The sequence below is a fragment of the Monodon monoceros genome, unplaced genomic scaffold (assembly GCF_005190385.1).
Source record: "Monodon monoceros isolate NGI ecotype Baffin Bay Population unplaced genomic scaffold, NGI_Narwhal_1 Super_Scaffold_16, whole genome shotgun sequence".
Classification (NCBI taxonomy): domain Eukaryota; kingdom Metazoa; phylum Chordata; class Mammalia; order Artiodactyla; family Monodontidae; genus Monodon; species Monodon monoceros.
The window spans coordinates 14,772,616-14,793,362 of NW_021703772.1; positions in this window are offsets into that span (position 1 = coordinate 14,772,616).

A 20,747-nucleotide genomic window follows, 5' to 3' on the forward strand; every position below is an offset into this window, starting at 1 on the left:
CTAATTGGTGAAGGATGAAAAGTAAAGGATGTTAGCATGTTTAAACAAAGAAAAAGGTGTGCGTGTGTGGTGGGTGTGTATCAGGAAAGAACACTCTTGAAAAACTAGTACTGGAAAGTATATATTTTTATGTTGTAAGAGATTGCTTTTATTATCATTTACCTTAAAAAAAAAGAAGGAAAATTGCTTCTTTGCTATAATTTTTACCCCAAAGATGCTCCTAAGACATTTGCCAAATTTTTAAAAATATAAATATACAGGTTATAATCAGCTTCTCTAGAGCAACTCCTATTTAAATCGAATTCAGTATACTCTTCTCCAGTTACATATGCAAAAACCTCATATGCTCATACCAACTCCTTTTCCTTTAAACATTAGCCATTTTTTGCAGTAGCATTTGAAGAACTCTGCATTCAAAATTCTCACCTTAAAGAAGGTTCTGGGTTCCTCTATTATTGTTGTCCTGACTCCTCACCTGCCCCCATCTCTCTGCGGGGATGAGCCGTAGTTGAGTGAGGGAGCATTTTCATGGGCCATGTTGTTTGGGAGAAGAATGTTGACCGTCACAAACAAAGGAGTTGGGACCTGGGGCCGTCAAGACTGTGGCTGCTTCAGCTCTCGCCTCCTTTCTCTGTGGGTGCTCTCTCTATGTCTCTCTCACAAGGATTCAGTGCTAAGGAGACCGGGAGCAGGATAAGCAAAGTGTGATGCATACATGCAATAGGATACCATTCAGCAATTAAAAGGAATAAAATACTGGTACATGCTACAACACGGATGAACCAGCATCATGCTAAGCGAGAGAAGCCAGCCACAAAAGACCACATATTGTATAATATGAATCCATTTACATGAAATATCTAGAAAAGACAAATCTATAGAGACAGAAAGTAGATTAGTGCACTCTTGGGACTTCACTGGGACAGAAGTGTGGCCATAAACAGGCATAAGAGATCTTTTGAGGTTTATGGAAATGTTCTAAAATTGGATTACAATGATGGCTGCACAAATCTGTAGGTTTACTAAAAATCATTGAATTGTACACTGAATATGAATAAATTTTAGGGTATATAAATTACACCTTCAACAAAGCTGATTCAAGAAATTAGAAGTGGGCTTCCCTCATGGTGCAGTGGTGAAGAATCTGCCTGCCAATGCGGGGGACACGGGTTTGAGCCCTGGTCCGGGAAGATCCCACATGCTGCAGAGCAACTAAGCCCATGAGCCACAACTACTGAGCTCCCATGCCACAACTACTGAAGCCCGCGTGCCTAGAGCCTGTGCTCCGCAACAAGAGAAGCCACCGTAGTGAGAAGCCTACGCACCGCAATGAAGAGTGGCCCCCCACTCGCCGCAACTAGAGAAAGCCCATGCGCAGCAACAAAGACCCAGCGCAGCCAAAAAAAAAGAAAAAAATTAGAAGTAAATTTCTAACGGAAAAAGAGAAGACCTGGAGGCCGTCCACTCTGGGGACAGTTCCATGGGGGGGTGCTTGGATGGTCCACCTAGACCTGCTGTGCTCTGGCTGGGGGCCAAACCCCAGATGTTGCTGCTTCTTGCTAAATGGTGCTTATTTTTCATCTTGGCTTTACGAGAAAATCAAGACAGGGGGTCCCAAGGTACTAAGTGCTCAAGGTACAAAGATAAATTTGATATCTTTGGCTTGTTTCTTATCCTTACGGAGATCTGTGGTATGGGAGTCAGATATGTAAACATTCTTTCTGAAGAATAGCCAGTGCTCAGGAGCGGCTGTCCTGCAGGATGGAATTCTGAAAGGCCTCTTACAGGCACTGGGGGAAAGGGGAAAGGATTCATTAGAAATTCATTTAAGGTCCAGTTGATTTGTGTATTTTCTTATCATTTAATTTGTAATTTTTGTTTCAGAAGCAAATATTCATGTTGTCCAAATTTCTGATTGACCTTGATGTAGAGAGACTGATGGGGAAAGTATGATGGGTTTGATTTTTATATCAAATCATCAGACACGGAGAAATATCTTTTAGAAGTGTTAAAATAAATGTTCCTACTGTATATTTAAAATACCAAATATACAGTAGGAATATTTATTTGAGCTGTCAGTGAATGAGAAGTAAGTGGCCAGGTGGAAAAGGCAGAAGTGAGAAAAGTAGAGTAGATAAATTTTTTGTTCTTTCTGCATGCCACCTTCCCACTCTTTTCACTCCTTGCCATCTCACCCCCTCTCCCTCAACTCACCCCCAATATCTCCTATCAAGGTTGGGTCCTGATTCACGGTAGATAATCAGGGAACTCTTACCTCTGGCACAGAGGTGGATTCAGGGGTAGGTGCAGGGCTCAAGCTGTGCTAATCGGAGTTCTCATTGAAATTTAATATAATTGGCTCTCTTTTTTAGTATCAGGAGCCATAATCATGTAGTTTTATGGCTACCAGCAGCCATATTTTCCTTTGCATGGAGAAAGGCTGTCTGTGGAGTGGTGCTTACTGATGGAGAGAAGCAGGGCAGAGACATGTGATGATGTAACAGAAAGGGGGGTGGCTGTTGGCTTGTGACATCATTCAAAGCCCTGTACACTAAGCAATAAACACCACTCCCCACTCACCTTTATTTTAAACCTTCTCTACTTTTGGTTGAGTTTCTGTTACCTATGATTTGGAAATCTTAACTAATTTGAAAGGCTTATAAATGGAAAGAATGCCCTTCCCTGAGCCTGCCAGCATGAATGGTCATGGGCTCCTTAGGGAATGGGAAGAGCAGGTGACGAGAGGCAGCATGGCAATTGCTTCAACCGGGCTATGGTTGTGAGAGGCTCTGATATGTCCCATCACTCTTATTCTGTTTAGCCTCTCTTGAGCCTTCCGCTGCAAGATACCTTGCAGTCTTGAGTCACTGGGGAAGGGAAGGACCTCATTGCTATGGGAAGCAGTGGGGAAGGATACACGATCCTCTCCTGTCCAAGATGTGGCTCTCCATGGTTATGGTGGCAGCACCCATGGTAGAAACAGAACTACGTTCTCTGAGTGGTATTTAGATGCACATGTTTCTTTCCCTTCATAAGCAGCAACCAAGAGGAAGCTGCCAGGGTTTGTCTTCTCCACAAGCAAGGTGAGAGAAGTGAAGTTTTCTTCTTTCCGACTGGCCTTAGAGGGGCTCATAGCAGGAGTTGGAAGAACAGAAAAAAGTATCTTTCGCTCTTGAAATCAATGCAGGAAGGCATTGCATATTCCAGCAAGGTCATATGGAAACTAGGAACCCCTAGAACAAGGTGGTGAGAAAGTAGCTCTTTAGGAGACCTGAGGGTAGGACATTCACTCCTTGTACAATCTGAGGTGAAGGTGTCTTAGTGTTGTCGACTAAGTGTTGACTAAGAAGTGGGTCATCTTATTTTGTCAAAGGACTGGGACTGACCAGTGCTTTTCAACGTTTGAACTACAGATTGCCTTCATCGGAATCACCAATATCCTTATTAACTATAGATTCCTGGGCTTTACCCAAAAACTACTGGGGGATGTGTGATATTATGATTTATAAGAAATCTCCCCAAACCCTTGGAACTTCCTGTGTGATAAGAGCAATGCAAGCATCTTTTGTCATAATATTTGGTCTCTTGTCCTCAATTCCCGGAATTGCTTCAGATGAATTAGGTGTCATTATTCGTAACAAGCCACTTTCTACTACAACGGGGCTTATGATAATAAGGTGACTCTTGGAAAGTACCTAAGGATGGGGGCTTGTTGCCAGGGGGAAGCAACCATAAATAGTGTTGGAACTTTCAGTCCCACTTCCCTGACCTCCAGGAAGGAGAGAAGGGCTGGAGGTTGGACCAGTTATTGATGGCCAATGACTTAATCAATCGTGCCTATGTTGTAATGAGGCCTCCATTAAAAACCTAAAGGATGAGGTTCAAAGAGCTTCAGGGTTGTTAAACAAGTGGGGAGAACAGTGCACCTGGAGAGGGCATAGAAGCTCCATGCCCTTTCCCCATACCTTGTTCTATGCATCTCTTCCATCTGACTGTTTCTTAGTTACATCCGACTATAATAAACTCGTAATGTAAGTAAAATGATTCTTTGAGTTCTGTGAGCCACTCTGGCAAATTAATCAAGTCCAAGGGGGTTCTTGGACTCTGCAATCTACAGCCAGTGGAAGCACAAGTGATAACCTAGGCTTGAAGCTGGCTTCTGAAGTTGGGGAAGGGGTACAGTCTTGTAGGGCTGAGCCCTTAACCTGTGAAATCTGATGCTGTCTTCATGTAGACGGTGTCAGAGTTGAGTTGAATTGTAGGACACCAAGCTGGTGTCAGAGCTTTGCTTGGTGGAGTGGGAATCAATTCCCTCTGCACATCAAAATTGGTGACTAGAATCTGTAGGGTGTGTCTTGAAAATGTGGGCTGTTAACAAACTCTCCAGGTGATTCTATTATGTACATGAACATTTGAGAACAACTAGCAGAGACTCTGGTATGGGCTCATGATTCAGGTTAGGGAACTCAAGAGGTATTGCTCTCTGAGTAAAAATCTCCCCTGTTTACTCGCAAAGGGGGCTCTCTAGAACCACACCCCTTTTAGTCTAAAAAGCACAGGAAGTATAGCAAATTGAGAAGTCTCCACCACACACATGCAGTGGATAGGCAATGCCTGTATGTTTCAGATAAGATGATCGGACTTGATTGTTCAGCAAGCTCACTGGCTTGGGAGCCAGTTCTTAAAAATGCACCAGGGACATGACAGCTGGGGAGCTTTGCAGGCAGTAAGGATGCCACTATTCTAATACTTAGGCTTCACACCTTGGATTTTGTGTGGACATTGTATAATGAAATTCGTTACACTAAACACAAACGCTTCACTTTATTTTTTTATATTATTATGTAACTCTCTGCCCTCTTAGGATTAAACAGGTTCACAGTGTTCAAGCTCTGGAGGTGTTTTCTGTCCATCAGACAAATAAAGCTCTCTCTATCAAGGTAGTATCTAATACAATTATTTTCAGCTTCTCAAACAAACACACAAGACAAAGAAACAAATAACTCCTATCCCCGTGAAGCAGCGGCCAAGGTCTGATCATGAAAATGACAACTGAATGGCTGTCGACACTGCCTTTTCCCCTGAGTTTGCCTGGTAATTTCTTTTCTCGTGAATGACAAATGGAGAGGCAGGTGCTGCAGCAAATAGGATTCAAAACCCCATTAATACCGGTGACTCATCAGCCAGCTTCTTTTCCCATATCTGAAAATGTCAGGAAATTAAAAAGACACTGTGGCATCTCCCAGAGACAAGTCCCATGTCAGAGCCGTAATCACTTCTAAATATTCTTGGCCTCATTTGGAAATTGGCTGTCACCTGGGACATGGCCTAGTTTGCAGTCCCATCCACGGGGGCAGGAGAGACTACCCATCTCACCGGATAAACCACCAGTCAGCCCTCCCGCAGAGCTGACATTGTGAGGCTGGAGGTGTTGACACTTATTATGAGATAAAATGGATAGGACAACTACACGTGTTCTGGGTACCCGGCTTGGCTTCTTTAAGGGCATCAGGAAAGAGAGTAATAGGTGAGGGCTGAAGTTACATGAACCCCTCGTTTAACTGAACACATTTTTTTTGTTCCTTGTATAAAAGATAGGTAGAGAGGGATTTTTTTTATTATTATTTTTTAAATTAATTAATTAATTTTATAGTTAAGTCCTTGTTGGTTATCTATTTAAATATAACAGTGTGTACATGTCAATAGAGAGGGATATTTAGAAACGTCTGGATAATTTTGTTTTGATTTTTAGTCTTTCCCTGAAGAGTTAATGCTAACCATTGTCTTCCCAATTGCTTGAAACTCTATAATCTTATTTTAATTCAACTACTTTTTCAGCCTACAATAGGGGGGAGCAGTCACTTTGTGTGTATAGGATGAACGAAAATAAATCTTTGGAAAACGAAATTTCAAATCCCTATTGCAAAACTGGAATGATAAGAATATCTAGAATGGTAATGTGGCTCATATAGTTGTTAGGTTCTTTGGCTATAACTCATTTAATAAACTTATTTTTTGATTGGCATCCCAAACCAGGAACTTGAATGACATGAATCACTACGGGAAGTCCCTGTTCAGGAGGAAAAAAGATATGTATATGAACATCTGTACCAGAGCATGGGCTGTGGGAATCAGGGAAAGTGTAGGGGAATTTGTAGCATTCGAGCCATACTTTGATGAAGCAGCAGCATGGGGGCATGTGGGGATGGTGAGTAAAGCCCTCCTGGGGGCAGTGCAGGAGGAGAGGCTTACAAGTTGGAAAACAGTCAGGCTGAGAGGTTTGGGATCTCATGGGGAAGTGTAATTGGAATGGTGAATTATAGAAAGTGTCTGGGGGGTGGAAATTTACCTCTCTACCCCTCTTGCATTCTTGAGGCAGGACTAATAATAAAATTGACATAAGACAGATTAACAGGAGAAAAAGAAACACATTTTAATTTGTGTGCATGGAGGTCTCACGTAAATGGAACCTTCAGAAGTGGCCAAATCAGGCAGCTTTTCTACTTTTTAGACAAAGAGGCGATAAATTTGTGAGCGATTGTCAAGACAAAGAAACTCAGGTTTTCAGGTGCTCAATTAATGAAGAATCCAAACAAGTTTGTAATTGGGGCAGTAAATTAAAGAAGTAACAAGGTTTGTTTATATTGGGTTCCTGGTTTGAATTACCTATCTGAAGTGATAAGAGTGTCCTTCTACCTCCAGATGCAGGGAGTGCATCTGGAGATTTATTTCCTGCTTGTAGGGAGACAGAAAGGAGGGTCAGAGTGTCCCTTTTTCATTGGCCTTTTCTTAAGTAACTCTAATTCCTACTGTATAGCACAAGGAACTCTGCTCAGTATTCTGTAATAACCTAAATGGGAAAAGAATTTGAAAAAGAATAGATACATGTATATGTAAATATAACTGAATCACTTTGCTGTATACCTGAAACTAACACAACATTGTAAATCAGCTATACTCCAATATAAAATAAAAATAAAAAAACCCCAAATAATCAATATGTCATTGTGGCATATTTTGGAGCGACCTTCTCTGAGCCCCAACAAAAGACCCTAAAGCTGAAGGGAGCAATTTATGTGTCATTTCACAGTCAATGAAACATCATTGAAAGTTTCTCATCAGAGATAAGAGGGTTCTCTTATTTGTTCATTCATTTGCCTGATATTTGTTGAGCTCCTACTATGTGCATTCATAGTCATTGTTGATAAAGAAGTGAAAAACAGGATGCCCTAGTTATCTCAGATTTGGGGAAAGAGTAGAGAAGACAGATAAGAAGCCAACAGAAAATACACACAGTCCAGGAGAGTATGTAAGTGCTATTTAGGTAAGAGGTCAGGGGAGGCTTTTGGGAGTTGATTCTTTCCATCAAAGTCCTGAAAAAAGTGAGGGAGTGAGTAAGTCATATATGTCTTAAGGAAGGTCATTTCAGCAAATGCTAAGGCCCTGAGGTGGGAGCTTATGCTTGAGGAAGAGCAAGGAAACTGCTACGTCTAGAATAGAATGAACAGGAATAAACACAAGGAAATAATGTCCAAGACAACTGGGGGGAGGGTGTCAGATCTTTCTGCTATTTAATGGGCTCTGGCTTTACCCTGAAAGAGACAGGAGTCAATGGAAGATTTTGAGTACAAAAGCCAATATGTCTGAGTTGTTTCTAAAGCATCCCTCTAGCTTGTCTCTTGAGAATAGATTTTAGAAAGACAAGGACAGGATGATGAAGAGCAGTTAGGAGACTACTGCAATAATTCAAAAGAGAGGTCCTGGTGGGTTAAACCCGGGTAGCAGTGAGAAGGCAATGAGAAGTGTTCAGATTCTGGATACAATCTGAAGGAAGAGCCAACAAGACCTGCTGATAGATTGAATGCGTGAAGTGAGAGGAAGAAAATGGTCAATAATTACTCCACAGTTTTGTCTTGAATAAAAACTAAACGAATGTAGTTGGGATAACTGTGCAAGGATAGGTTTGGAGGGGTCAGGAATTTGGCCTTGGCAAGTGGGGTACAAGAAAACTATTAACCACCCAAGTGGAGACATGGATGGAGCAGGGAGTTTAGGGGGAGAAGCAAAGGCTGTGTATATACATTCAGGAGTTAACAGTGTACACATGACATTTCAAACATGGGTGTGTGCGCTCATCTGTGGATTGAGAAAAGATGTAGAAGCTTCCAAAACTGAACTGATGAAATTTCAAACTTTAAGAGCCAAGGAAACGAGGACTATCCATCCATAGATCCTGATAAGGAGAAATATTTGGATAAAGGAGGAACTAAGAATAGAGTGGGGTTTCTACCAATTCCAATGAGAGGATCATTATCATTGTCACCCTTTAAGAAGCGGTCCTAAGTTTACACAGCTTGTAAAGGGCAGTGCCCATACTCCTAACCATTATCCTATTCTGCTTCTAATAGAGTTAAGAGTTACCTGTAATGAGTGGAAACACACAAAAGCATTTTGTTTTATAACTAAGTTTTTGAGTTCCAAAGTCAAAAGCTATGCTTGGTTAGTGAATCTGCTCCACTATTGCTGGAAATCCAGGTGGAAACTCAATAATCCTGGCACTGCATCAAAGAGTGAAGAGCTCACCTTGAGGTTCCAGAATAAGATTTAAAAAAAAAAATTTATTTTATACTGGAGCATAATTGATTAACAATGTTGTATTCATTTCAGGTGTACAGCAAAGTGATTCAGTTATACATATATATATGTATCTATTCTTTTTAAAATTATTTTCCCATTTAGGTTATTACAGAATATTGAGCACCTTTCCCTGTGCTATTCAGTAGGACCTTGCTGGTTATCTATTTTATATTTTTGGTTATCTATTTTAAATATAGCAGTGTGTACATGTCAATCCCAAACTCCCAATCTATCTCTTCCCAGAACCCTTCTCTCCTGGTAACCATAAGTTCATTCTCTAAGTCTTGTGAGTCTCTTTCTGTTTTGTTAATAAGTTCATTTGTATCATTTTTTTTAGATTCCACATATAAGTGATATCATATGATATTTGTCTTTCTCTGACTTTCTTCACTTAGTGTGATAATCTCCAGGTCCATCAATGTTGCTGCAAATGGCATTATTTCATTCTTTTTAATGGCTGAGTAATATTCCATTGTATATATGTACCACATCCTCTTTATCCATTCATCTGTCAATGGACATTTAGGTTGCTTCCATGTCTTGGCTATTGTAAACAGTGCTGCAATGAACTTTGGGGTGCATGTATCCTTTATTAGATTTTAACAGTAAAATACATTGTACTATTTTTATATATATATAACTAGTCTTCTATTAATTATTGGTCAATTGAAACCACTATAGTACGAAACTAAGATTCATTTTATTCCATTGGGACAGTGAAGACATTGGGCTGCTAATTATATTGAGGCGTGAATAGATACAGTGTCCTGTTTTTATCATCTGGAATGCTCATCTCCCTGTCTTGTTTTTCCAACAACCTGAGCTGACTTGTCTCCAGTTTGGTCCTGCACTGCTGGACCCACTGAATGACCTGGGGCAAGTCACTAAACACCTTTGGGCTGCAATATACTCCTCTAAAAATAAGGGGTCATATAAATGAGATCATTTTCAAGACCCCATTCCATCTCTAGCATCCACATCTCACTATTTCTGGCAAATTTATTCATGTATCGAATTCCTGCAATACAGTGCATGATTCCCCAGTGCTGTGTCTGTCAAACCCTGTATTACTTTAAAATATGAATGCTGAAGATATCAGCTTTGCAGATAATTTTAAATGCTCCAAATCAGATTGAACAATTTCTGAAACCTGATGATCTTTCTAAATTTCCTTCTGGCTTTAATTTTCCAGGCACAGGAAAAATACCAACCTCTCCCTCCTTGAGACACTCAGAACACGTTATCTCTGTTTTGCTTAGGACATAAAAAAAAATTCTTTGCACCTACACACGTTAAGTATTTGCATCAGGAAAGTGTGGCTGAACGACAATCTCCTTATATCTTCCAAACCCAGTGTATCAGATTGCTATGGCTGCCATAACAAAGTGCCAAACCACAGACTGGCAGCTTAGACAACAAAGATTCATCTTCTCACAATTCTGGAGGCTAAAAGTCTGAGATCAAGGTGTTGGCAGTATTGGTTTCTTTTGAGGACTTTCTCCTTGGCTAGTAGATCGCCACATTTTCCCTGTGTCTTTTCCTGGTTTTCCATCTGTAGGTTTATGTCCTAATCTCTTTTAATAAGGACACCAGTCATACTGAATTAGAGTCCACCCTAAAGACCTCATTTTAATTTGATTACCTCTTTAAAGACCCCATCTCCAAATATAGTCAGATTCTGAGGTATTGGGGATAAGGGCTGCAACACGTAAATTTTGGGGGGACACAGTTCAACCCATAAGACCCAATTCCCTACATGATCCTGCGTCTGTCTACCACAGTGCCAACTGTTCAGCTTCCATCTCTGAGAAGTTGCACGTGTGCTCCAGCTGATCTATAGGTAAGGCAGCACTCATAAATAACATTAGAAATAAAAGAAATTAAAAACTGACATTATAATTAAGTCAGTACTCATACTCATCTACCAAGATGTGCTTCACTCTGACTTCTGGTCTTTATGGAACTTTGTGGCTCTCACCTAAAAGCAGATGGTATATTTTTCATGAGAAAAATTATGGTCTGCTTTAGGGCACCATTTTGCCCTGAAAGGAGTTCTGCTGCTTTGAAACACAGCATTTCATTTGCTCTTTTGGAAGTATATGCCATATCACTTACCTGATGCTTAAAGGTAAACCCATAAAAATCATGACCCTTTTCATACCTGGTGAAAGCTATAATCCATTTAACATGGTACCTAATTTCTGGAAACCATACCAAAACTTGGCTGATTACGTTGCCTTAAAAACTGTGTTCCCTTAAAAAACCCATTACAGCTCTCCCATCTGAAATTCTCTAAAACATTTTGGAGCCTCTTAGAGAATTTTAAGCCTGAGGAAACTGTTAAGAAGAGTGTTTCCATATTTTGAACTAAAGGTGTTATTTTAATGGCATTTGGGGTACAGCAAATGAGTATAGTTGTATTCATGTTTCAGTTTATGTCCTGTTCTTGGAGTAAGAAGATCAGAGCTTAAGTAGCAGCTAGGCTTGGACCTCAGGAAATAAGCTCAACCACTTTTGAGCCTTAATTCCCGAAATCAGAATTGTGTCACTCCTACCTCTTGGATGGCTGAATAACAAAGTGACACAATTTTTTATTGTTTATGAGCTGATGAATTGGCTGGTTCAGCTGATCTCATCTAGACTTGCTTGTGCGTCCGTGGTCAGCTGTCACAGTTCTAGGAGAGCCACAGCTGGACAACTCAGCCCTGTTCTCTGTGTTATCTCATCTTCTTTTCTCAGACAAAGGTGGAGGAACTAGAGGGAGAGCAGAGAATGCAAGGTCTTTCGATGCATTGGCCCAGAACTGGCACCTCGTCCCTTCTACCTTCTATTGTCCAAGCAGGTTAAAAGCCAGCCCAATTCTGCAGCCATGTTATGTTGATGATCTCAACACTAACCCTAATCCTGACTCTACCCCTTTCTGGGCATCATCATTTCCACTTCTGGCTGCATCCTGTATCAACCTCCACCTGCCAAAATTCAAATTCAGATATGGCTCATTCACTTCTGCTACATCACTTCCCCTTCCTTACCCCTCTCACGTCTCCACAGCCACCTGCTCCCTCCCACACCTCTCCCACTTGCCCTGGGAAGAGGAACAGGAGAGAAGACTCTAGCTCTCGACTGGAGGAACTTCAAAGTCATCTGACAATGGGCGTGGATACAGGGAGGAATTAGAATTGGGGCCATTTTTGCGATCTACCACAGAGAATAATTGCATAGTAAAGCCCATTTTGCCATATGACTTATGACCACTATTCTTCTTATGATCTCGATGTACATAGTAAAAATATTTCTCATGATTTGATTCTAGTTTCTTGCCTTTTTTAGATTTGGAAACCACATAGAGAAGTTTTTACTCTACAAAGTTGCTATTTGGTGTTTTTGGTCACATCTAATTGAAAAAAATACTGCATTAAAAAAAAAATTGTGAGGTTTGGGATGACCCAGGGGAAATTTTAAAAGATTTACTAGGCGCTTCATGGGACATACTTTATAGCTGCAATATAAAGTGAAAAGTGTACACTTTATTCTTTCTCTTCTTGGGAAGTTCGTTATTATTTCCATTTCATTGTATTTGAATTGAAATTGTAAACTTCATATTCCTCTAATAGTAAACATACTGAGTGGAAAATTTCAAATTTAGCCATTTCTCCTGCTTGATAGCATAATTTGTATTGTAAGTCATTGATAGTTAATGAACTGCTTGGACTATTAAACCAGAGGATCACAGAATACATGTATTTGCCACATATGATTTAAATCCCAGCTCTTTTCAAGAGCTCCTAGTTATTTACAATGAAATAAATCTATAGTTAAGTCCTTTAAATAATTATAGAAGCAAGAATAGGGGCCAAAAGTGAAAATGGAAAAAAATCTGAACCAATGGAATTACTGTAAATTAGCATTAAATTAGGCTTTATGCTTCATAGTTAGAAAGTTCAATTTATTCTCTAGAACAATGAGTGATCTTATCCAAGGGTTACTAATATAGTAGATTTTCAAGTAATTTGCTGTTAATAACTGTTAACGTTGTTGAATTATTTCCGTTTAAAAATATAAATAGGAAGGAATTGCTTTCACCCACTTACTCTCTTGGGCGGGAAAGAAAAGCATGGTATACAATTAGGTTGCTATTATTTATCTGTTGGAGTTGGGCTACATTTAAAATTTTAAAAAGTCATCTTATACAATTGTCACAGTGGTAGAAAGATTGAAAGCTGCTACTCCAAATGGTGGAGATTCTTTGTGCATGAACAGTTAACGCATATTTGTTCTTTGCGTTAATTTGAGATCGCAGGCGAATATCATAAACTTTCAGGATGTCACAGCTGTGTAAGGATCGCCCATAAGAGATGATATAATGGCCAGCAGCAGCAGATAGAGTACTAATGATATCACCGCCACCTGGAATAGAACACTTAAAAAATACACTGTTTTTTTAAAGCAGTTTTAGGTTCACAGAAAAATTAAGAGGAAGGTACAGAGGTTTCCGATATACACCATGCCCACCCCCACATGCATAGCCTGGTCCATTATCAATGTACCCCACCAGAGTGGCACATTTGTTAAAACTGATAAAATTATATTGACACAAATTATCACCCAGAGTCCATAGTTTCCATTAGGATTCACTCTCAGTGTTGTACATCCTATGAGTTTAGAAAATTTTATAGTGATACGTATTTACCATTATAATGTCATATGGCATAGTTTCACTGCCCTAAAAATCCTCTATAAGCCACCTATTCATGTCTCCCTATTCCCTGGTAATTCTGATTCTTTTTTTTACTGTCTCCATAGTTTTGACTTTCCAGAATATCATATAATTGGAATCCTACAGTATGTAGCTTTTTAATTGGCTTCTTTCACCTTGCAATATGCATTTAAGATTCCTCCATGTCTTTTCATGGCTTGATAGCTCATTTCTTTTTAGTATTGAATAATATTTAATTACCTAGATGTACCACAGTTTATCCATCACCTACTGAAGGATATCTTAGCTGCTTCCAAGTTTTGGCAATTGTGAATAAAAATGCTATATACATCTGTGTGCAGATTTTGGTGTGGATGGAAGTTTTCAACTCCTTTGTGTAAATACCAAAGGGCACGATTTCTGGATAGTATGGTAAAAGTATGTTTAATTTTGTAGCAAACCGCCCCACTGTCTTCTGAAGTGACTGCATCATTTTGTGTTTCCATCAGCAATGAATGAGAGTTCCTGCTGCTCCAATTCCTTGCCAGCATTTGGTGTTGTCACTGGATCTTGGCCATTCTAATAAATGCATAGGTGTATATCTCATTGTTTTAATTTCCATTTCCCTAATGACATGTGATGTGGGACCTCTTTTAATATGCTGTTTGCCATCTGTATATCTTCTTTGGTGAGGTGTCTACTGAGGTTTTTGCCCCATTTTTTAATAGGGTTGTTTGTTTTCTTACTGTTGAGTTTTAAGTGTTCTTTGCGTATTTTAAATAACAGTCCTTTGTCAAATGTGTCACTTGCAAATATTTTCTCCCAGTATATAGCTTTTCATTCTCTTGACAGGGTCTTTTGCAAAGAAATTTTAATTTTCATGAAGTCCAGCTTATCAATTCTTTCTTTCATGGCTATGTTTGGTGTTTTATCTAAAATGTCATTTGCCAAACTCAGGGTCATCCAGATTTTCTTCTAAGCTATATTCTTGGAGTTTTAGACTTTTACATTTTACATTAGGTCTGTCATCCATTCTGAGTTAATTTTTGTGAAGTCTGTGTCTAGATTCATTTTTTTTGCATGTCAATACCCAGTTGTTACAGCACCATTTGTTGGAAAGACTACATTGCTCCATTGTATTGCTTTTCTCTTTTGTCAAAGATCAGTTGGATATATTTACATGGGTTTATTTCTGGATTCTCTTTTCCATCCCATTGATCTACTTATCTAGTCTTTCTCCAGCACAGTACCACAGTGACTTAGTTGCTGTAGCTTTATAGTAAGTCTTGAAGTTGGCTAGTGTCAGTTCTCCAACTTTGTTCTTCTACTTCAATATTGTATTGGCCATTCTGGGTCTTCTCCTTCTCCATATAAATTTTAGAAGAAGTTTGTCAATTTCCACAAAATAACTTGCTGGGATTCTGATTTGGATTGCATTGAATTTATAGATCAAGTTGGGAAGTGCTGTTATCTTGATGATATTGAGTCTTTTTATCCATAAACATGGAATCTCTCTATATTTCATTTAGTTCTTTGATTTCTTTCATCAGAATTTAGTAGTTTTCTTCATATAGATCTTGTACATATTTTGTTAGATAAGTACCTAACTATTTCATTTTTGGGGGTGCTAATGTACATGGTACTTTGGTTTTAATTTCAAATTCCACTTATTCATTGCTGTTATATAGGAAGGTGATTGACTTTTGTATATTAACCTTGTATCCTGCAACCTTGCTGCATAGATGATCATGTCATATGTAAACAAAGAGTTTTATTTCTTCCTTCCCAACTTATTACCTTTTCTCTTCTCTTCTCTTCTCTTCTCTTCTCTTCTCTTCTCTTCTCTTCTCTCTTCTCTTCTCTTCTCTTCTCTTCTCTTTTCTGTTCTTATTACATTAGCTAGGACTTCTACCATGATGTTGAAAATCAGTGGTGAGAGGGAACATCCTTGACTGATTCTTACATTAGTGGGAAAGCTTGGAGTTTCTCACCATTAAGTATGATGGTCACTGTAGGTTTTTTGTAGATATTTATCAAGTTGAAGAAATTCTTCTCTATTCCTAGTTTACTGAGTGTTTTTATCATGAATGGGTATTGAATTTCATTAAATATTTCTCTGCCAACTGTTGATATGATCATGTGATTTTTCTCCTTTAGCTTGTTGATATGATGAATTACATTATCTTTGAATGTTGATCCAGGCTTGCATACCTGGGATAAATTCCACTTGGTCATGGTATATAATTATATATACCATGGTATGTAATTATATATACCATGGTATATCATTCTTTTAATACATTGTTGGATTTGGTTTGCTAATATTTTGTTGAGGATTTTTGCATCTATGTCCATGACAGCTATCGGTCTGTAATGTTCTTATACTATTTTTATCTGGTTTTAGTATTCAGGCAATACTGGCTTCATAAAATGAGTCTGGAAGTATTTTCCCTGCTTCTATTTTCAGGAAGAGATTTTAAAGTATTGGTATAATTTCTTCTCTAAAAGTTAGGTAGAATTCACCAGTGAACCCATCTGAGTCTGTACTTTCTCTTTTGTAAGGTTATTACTTATCTTTAAAAATTAACTAATTAATTAATTAATTTTGGCTGTGTTGGGTCTGCGCTGCTGTGCGTGGGCTTTTCTATGTTTGTGGTGAGAGGGGGCTACTCTTCGTTGTGGTGCATGGCCTTCTCATTGTGGTGGCTTCTCTTTTGCAGAGCATCGGCTCTAGGCACACAGGCTTCAGTAGTTGTGGTATGTGTGAGCACAGTAGTTGTGGCTTGCAGGCTCTAGAATGCAGGCTCAGTAGTTGTGGTGCAAGGTCTTAGTTTCTCCATGGCATGTGGGATCTTCCCAGAGCAGGGATTGAACCTGTGTCCCCTGCATTGGCAGTCGGATTCTTAACCACTGTGCCACCAGGGAAGTCCTGGAAGGTTATTAATTATTGATTCAATTTTTTTAATAGACACAGACCTTTTCAGATTATCCATTACTTCTTTTTATTTATTTATTTATTTATTTATTTATTTATTTATGGCTGTGTTAGGTCTTCGTTTTTGTGCGAGGGCTTTCTCCAGTTGCAGCAAGCAGGGGCCACTCTTCATTGCGGTGCGCAGCCCTCTCACTATCGTGGCCTCTCGTTGCAGAGCACAGGCTCCAGACGCACAGGCTCAGTAGTTGTGGCTCACGGGCCTAGTTGCTCCGCGGCATGTGGGATCTTCCCAGACCAGGGCTAGAACCCGTGTCCCCTGAATCGGCATGCAGATTCTCAACCACTGTGCCACCAGGGAAGCCCCAATCCATTACTTCTTGTATGAGTTTTGGCAGATTGTGTCTTTCAAGGGATTGTTCCTTTTCATCTAAGTTATCAAATTTGTGTCCCTAGAGTCATTCATAATATTCTTTTTGAGGCTTTTAATGTCCAAGGGGTCTGTAGTGATGTCTCTTCCTTTATTTCTAATTTTACCAATTTGTATCCTTTCCCCGTTTTTCTTTGTTAGCCCAGCTAGAAGCTTATTGATTTTACTGATATGTTCAAAACACCAGATTTTGGTTTCATTGATTTTCTCTATTGATTTCCCTTTTTCAGTTTTATTTATTTCTGCTTTAATTTTTATTATTTATCTTCCTCTGCTTACTATGGGTTTAATTTGCTCTTTTTTCTAGTTTCTGAATGTAGAAACTTAGATTATTTATTATAGATATTTCTTCTTTTTCCAACATATGCATTCAATTCTGTAAACTTTCCTCTAAACCCTGCTTTTGCTACATCCCACAAATTTTGGTACGTTGTGCTTTTATTTTCATTTAGTTAGAAATATTTAAAAATTTCTCTTGGGATTTCTTCTTTGACTCACATATTATCTTAAAATGTATTGTTTAGTCTCCAGTATTTGGGATTTGTCCAGATATCTTTCTGCTATTGATTTCTAGTTTAATTCCATTGTGGTATGATTTCTATTTTAAAATATTTGCTAACATATGTTTTATGGCTCAGAAGGCAATTTATCTTGGTGAATGTTCTTTATAAGCTTGAGAAGAATATGTAGTCTCCTGTTGGATGAAGTAGTCTATAGATGTCCATTGTTATTAGTTGATTGATAGTTGTTGAGTTCAGTTATATCTGTACTGTCTTTCTGCCTGCTGGATCTGTCCATTTATGATAAAGGGGATGTTGAAGTCTCCAACTCTAATAGTGGATTCATCTATTTCTCCTTAAAGTTCTATTAGTTTTTGTTTCATGTGTTCTGATGATTTGTTTTTGGTGCATACACATGCACCTAGAAGACATGGTGTTATGTCTTTTTTGGAGAGTAGACCTTTTTATTATTATGTGATGTTTCTCTTTATCCCTGACAACTTTCTGTATTCTGAAGTCTGCTTTGTCTGAAATTAATATAGCTACTCCCAATTTCTTTTGATTTAATATTAGCATGGTACATCCCTTTCCATATATTTACTTTTAATTTATATGTGTCTATATTTAAAGTGCTTTTTTTGTAGTGAGTTTCTTGTAAAGTGATATGTCTTATAAACATAGAGTGGAATTTCTTTTTTGATTCGCTCTTGGTGCCTTTACACTATTGGTGTTCAAAGTTATTATTGACATAGATTAATATCTGCCATAATTGTTACTGTTTTCTATTTTTTACTCTTGTTCTTGTCTTTCCCTTGTTTTTGGCTTTTGTGGTTTTGATCAAGCATATTATATAATTCCATTTTCTTGCCTTTCTTAGCATATTAGTATACTTCCTTTTCAACTTTTTTTGGTCTTGGAGTTTACAATAGACATTTAAAATTAATTCAAGTTTACTTTCAAATAATACTATGCCAATTCATGGGTAGTGTGTATGCCTTATAGTGATAAAATAATCCTAACTTCTTCTGTCCATTGTAACATTGCTGTCTTTTATTTCACTAATGAATAAGTGTACACACACACACACTCAAATAAAATGTTGCTATTACCATTTTGAACAAACTTATATCTTAGATCAATTAAGAATAAGAGAAATAGAAGTTTTGTTTTACCTTCACTTATTCTTTCTTCAATGCTCTTCCTTTCTTTATGTAGATCTGAGGTTTGACCTATGTCATTTTCCTTCTCTTTGCAGAACTTCTTTTAACATTTTTTGCAAAACAGTTCTACTGGTAAAAAATTCCCTCACTTTTTGTTTGCCTGAGAAATTCCTCTTCATCACATTTTAAGGATAATTTCACAGGGCACATAATGCTAGATTTTTTTTCTTTCTTTCTTCTTTGCGGTACACGGACCTCTCACTGCTGTGGCCTCTCCCGCTGTGGAGCACAGGCTCCGGACGCGCAGGCTCAGTGGCCATGGCTCACGGGCCCAGCCGCTCTGCGGCATGTGGGATCTTCCTGGACTGGGGCACGAACCCGCGTCCCCTGCATCGGCAGGCGGACTCTTCACCACTGCGCCACCAGGGAAGCCCTATAATACTAGATTGATGGGTTTTTTTCTCTCAACACTTTAGATATTTCACTCCCCTCTTCTTTCTGAGAAGTCAAATATAATTTTTATCTTTGTTCCTCTATAGTTAAGAAATGTTTTCCTCTGGCTTCTTTCAGGATTTTTTCTTTATCTTTGATTTTCTGTAGTTTGAAAATATCCCCAGGTATAGCTTTTTTTTGACATTTATTCTCCTTGATGCTCTCTGAGCTTCCTGGATCTGTAATTTGGTGTGGCATTTATTTGGGGAAATTCTTAGTCATTATGTTTTCAAGCATTTCTTCTGTTCCTTTCTCTATTTCTTTTCCTTCTGGTATTCCCATTGTGTGTATGTTACACATTTTGTAGTTGTCTCACAGTTCTTGAATATTCTGTGTCTTTTCTCAGTTTTCTGCTCTTTGCATTTCAGTTTTGGAGGTTTCTGTTGTGATATCCTCAAGCTTGAAAATTCTTTCTTCAGCTGTGTTCAGTCTACTAAAGCTTGTCAAAGGCATTCTTTATTTCTGCAACAGTATTTTTGATTTCTAGCATTTCTTTGGGTCCTTTCTTAGTATTTCTATCTCTGCTTATATTGCCCATCTGATATTTCTTGCTGTCTACTTTAAATATTAGTGCACTTAGCATATTAATCATAGTTGCTTTAAATTCCTAGTTTGATAATTCTAACATCCCTACTATATCTGGGGCAGCTTCTCGTACTTTCACTGTTTTTTTAAACTGTGCTTTTAAAAGTACATTTTGTCATTTTTGTCTTGATAGCTGGACACTGTGTACTAGGTAAAAAGAACTACTGTAAATAGACCTTTAGTAATGTGGTGGTATATTCTGGGGGGAAGGAAAGTGTTCTATAGGTCTATAAGTAGGTCTTAATCTTTTAGTGAAACCCTGTGTGTTTCTGGGCTGTAAATTTTATATGTGCATATCAGTTACCCCTCCCTCTTAGCTGGAACACGTTGGCTAGAGTAGGGCTGGAGTTGGCTATTTCCCTTCTCCCACACGAAAGACCAGAGGGAACTAGAGTTCGATGTTCCTCAACATCGAAGGCTACAGCCAGCTAGAGTTGGATATTTTTCTTTCCCCAAGTCAGTTTGGCTCTGATAAAACCCCAGTAGGTTGGCCTCTGGATAAATAGTTTCTTCTAAGGGCAGACTTTGGTAAAAGAATAGGATGGTCTGGCATATTTCAAAATCATTGCTTTTCCCTTCCCACTGCCAAAAGCATGAGAAGATTTTTCTCCAGTTTTCTCTGAGAGAACGTGGTACAGCCCCAGGAGGTAAAATTCACAAGAACTTGGGGTCTCCCTGATGACTGAAACCCTATAGAGTTTTTATCTGTCAGACTTGTCCACACTGAGCCTCCGGCAATTCATCAATTACAGTTTAGGTTTTCCTTCCCCAGCACTGGTTCCTGTGGAGGTTTCAGCTAGAAGGTTTCTGCTCCAGTAAGCTGGGATTCTTCGTATTTGACTGTGAGTCATTCCAATTTTGGAGGCGGTGGTTTGCCCTCTGACCTATTTTTCTTACAGGTCTAAGAAGAGTTGATGGTTTTTCAGTTTGTTCAGCTTTTTACTTGTTGCTAGGACAGAGTGGTGACTTCTAAGCCGTTCCAGAAACCAGAGTATGTAAAATATGTTTCAAAAGAGTTTTCTCCTCCTTACCTCACCTGAACCTCACAAATCTGTAAGCATTCTAACAAGGTATTTTCTTCACTTCGCCAACAAGGAATACAAACCCAGAGATATGAAATACCTTGCAGAAAGTAATGCTGTCTCTCAAGCTTTCAGGAATGGGAACCAGTCTGACTATTTTGGCTCAGGAAATTTCTGGACTGCTTAAAATGAGTTTTGTTTTACCTTGGTGGAGACCGAAGCCCTTCACCTGAGACTCTTCTTGATTGGATCAAACCAGCTGTGGTCTGGGAGAGTTTTTCATACCCGTTTTA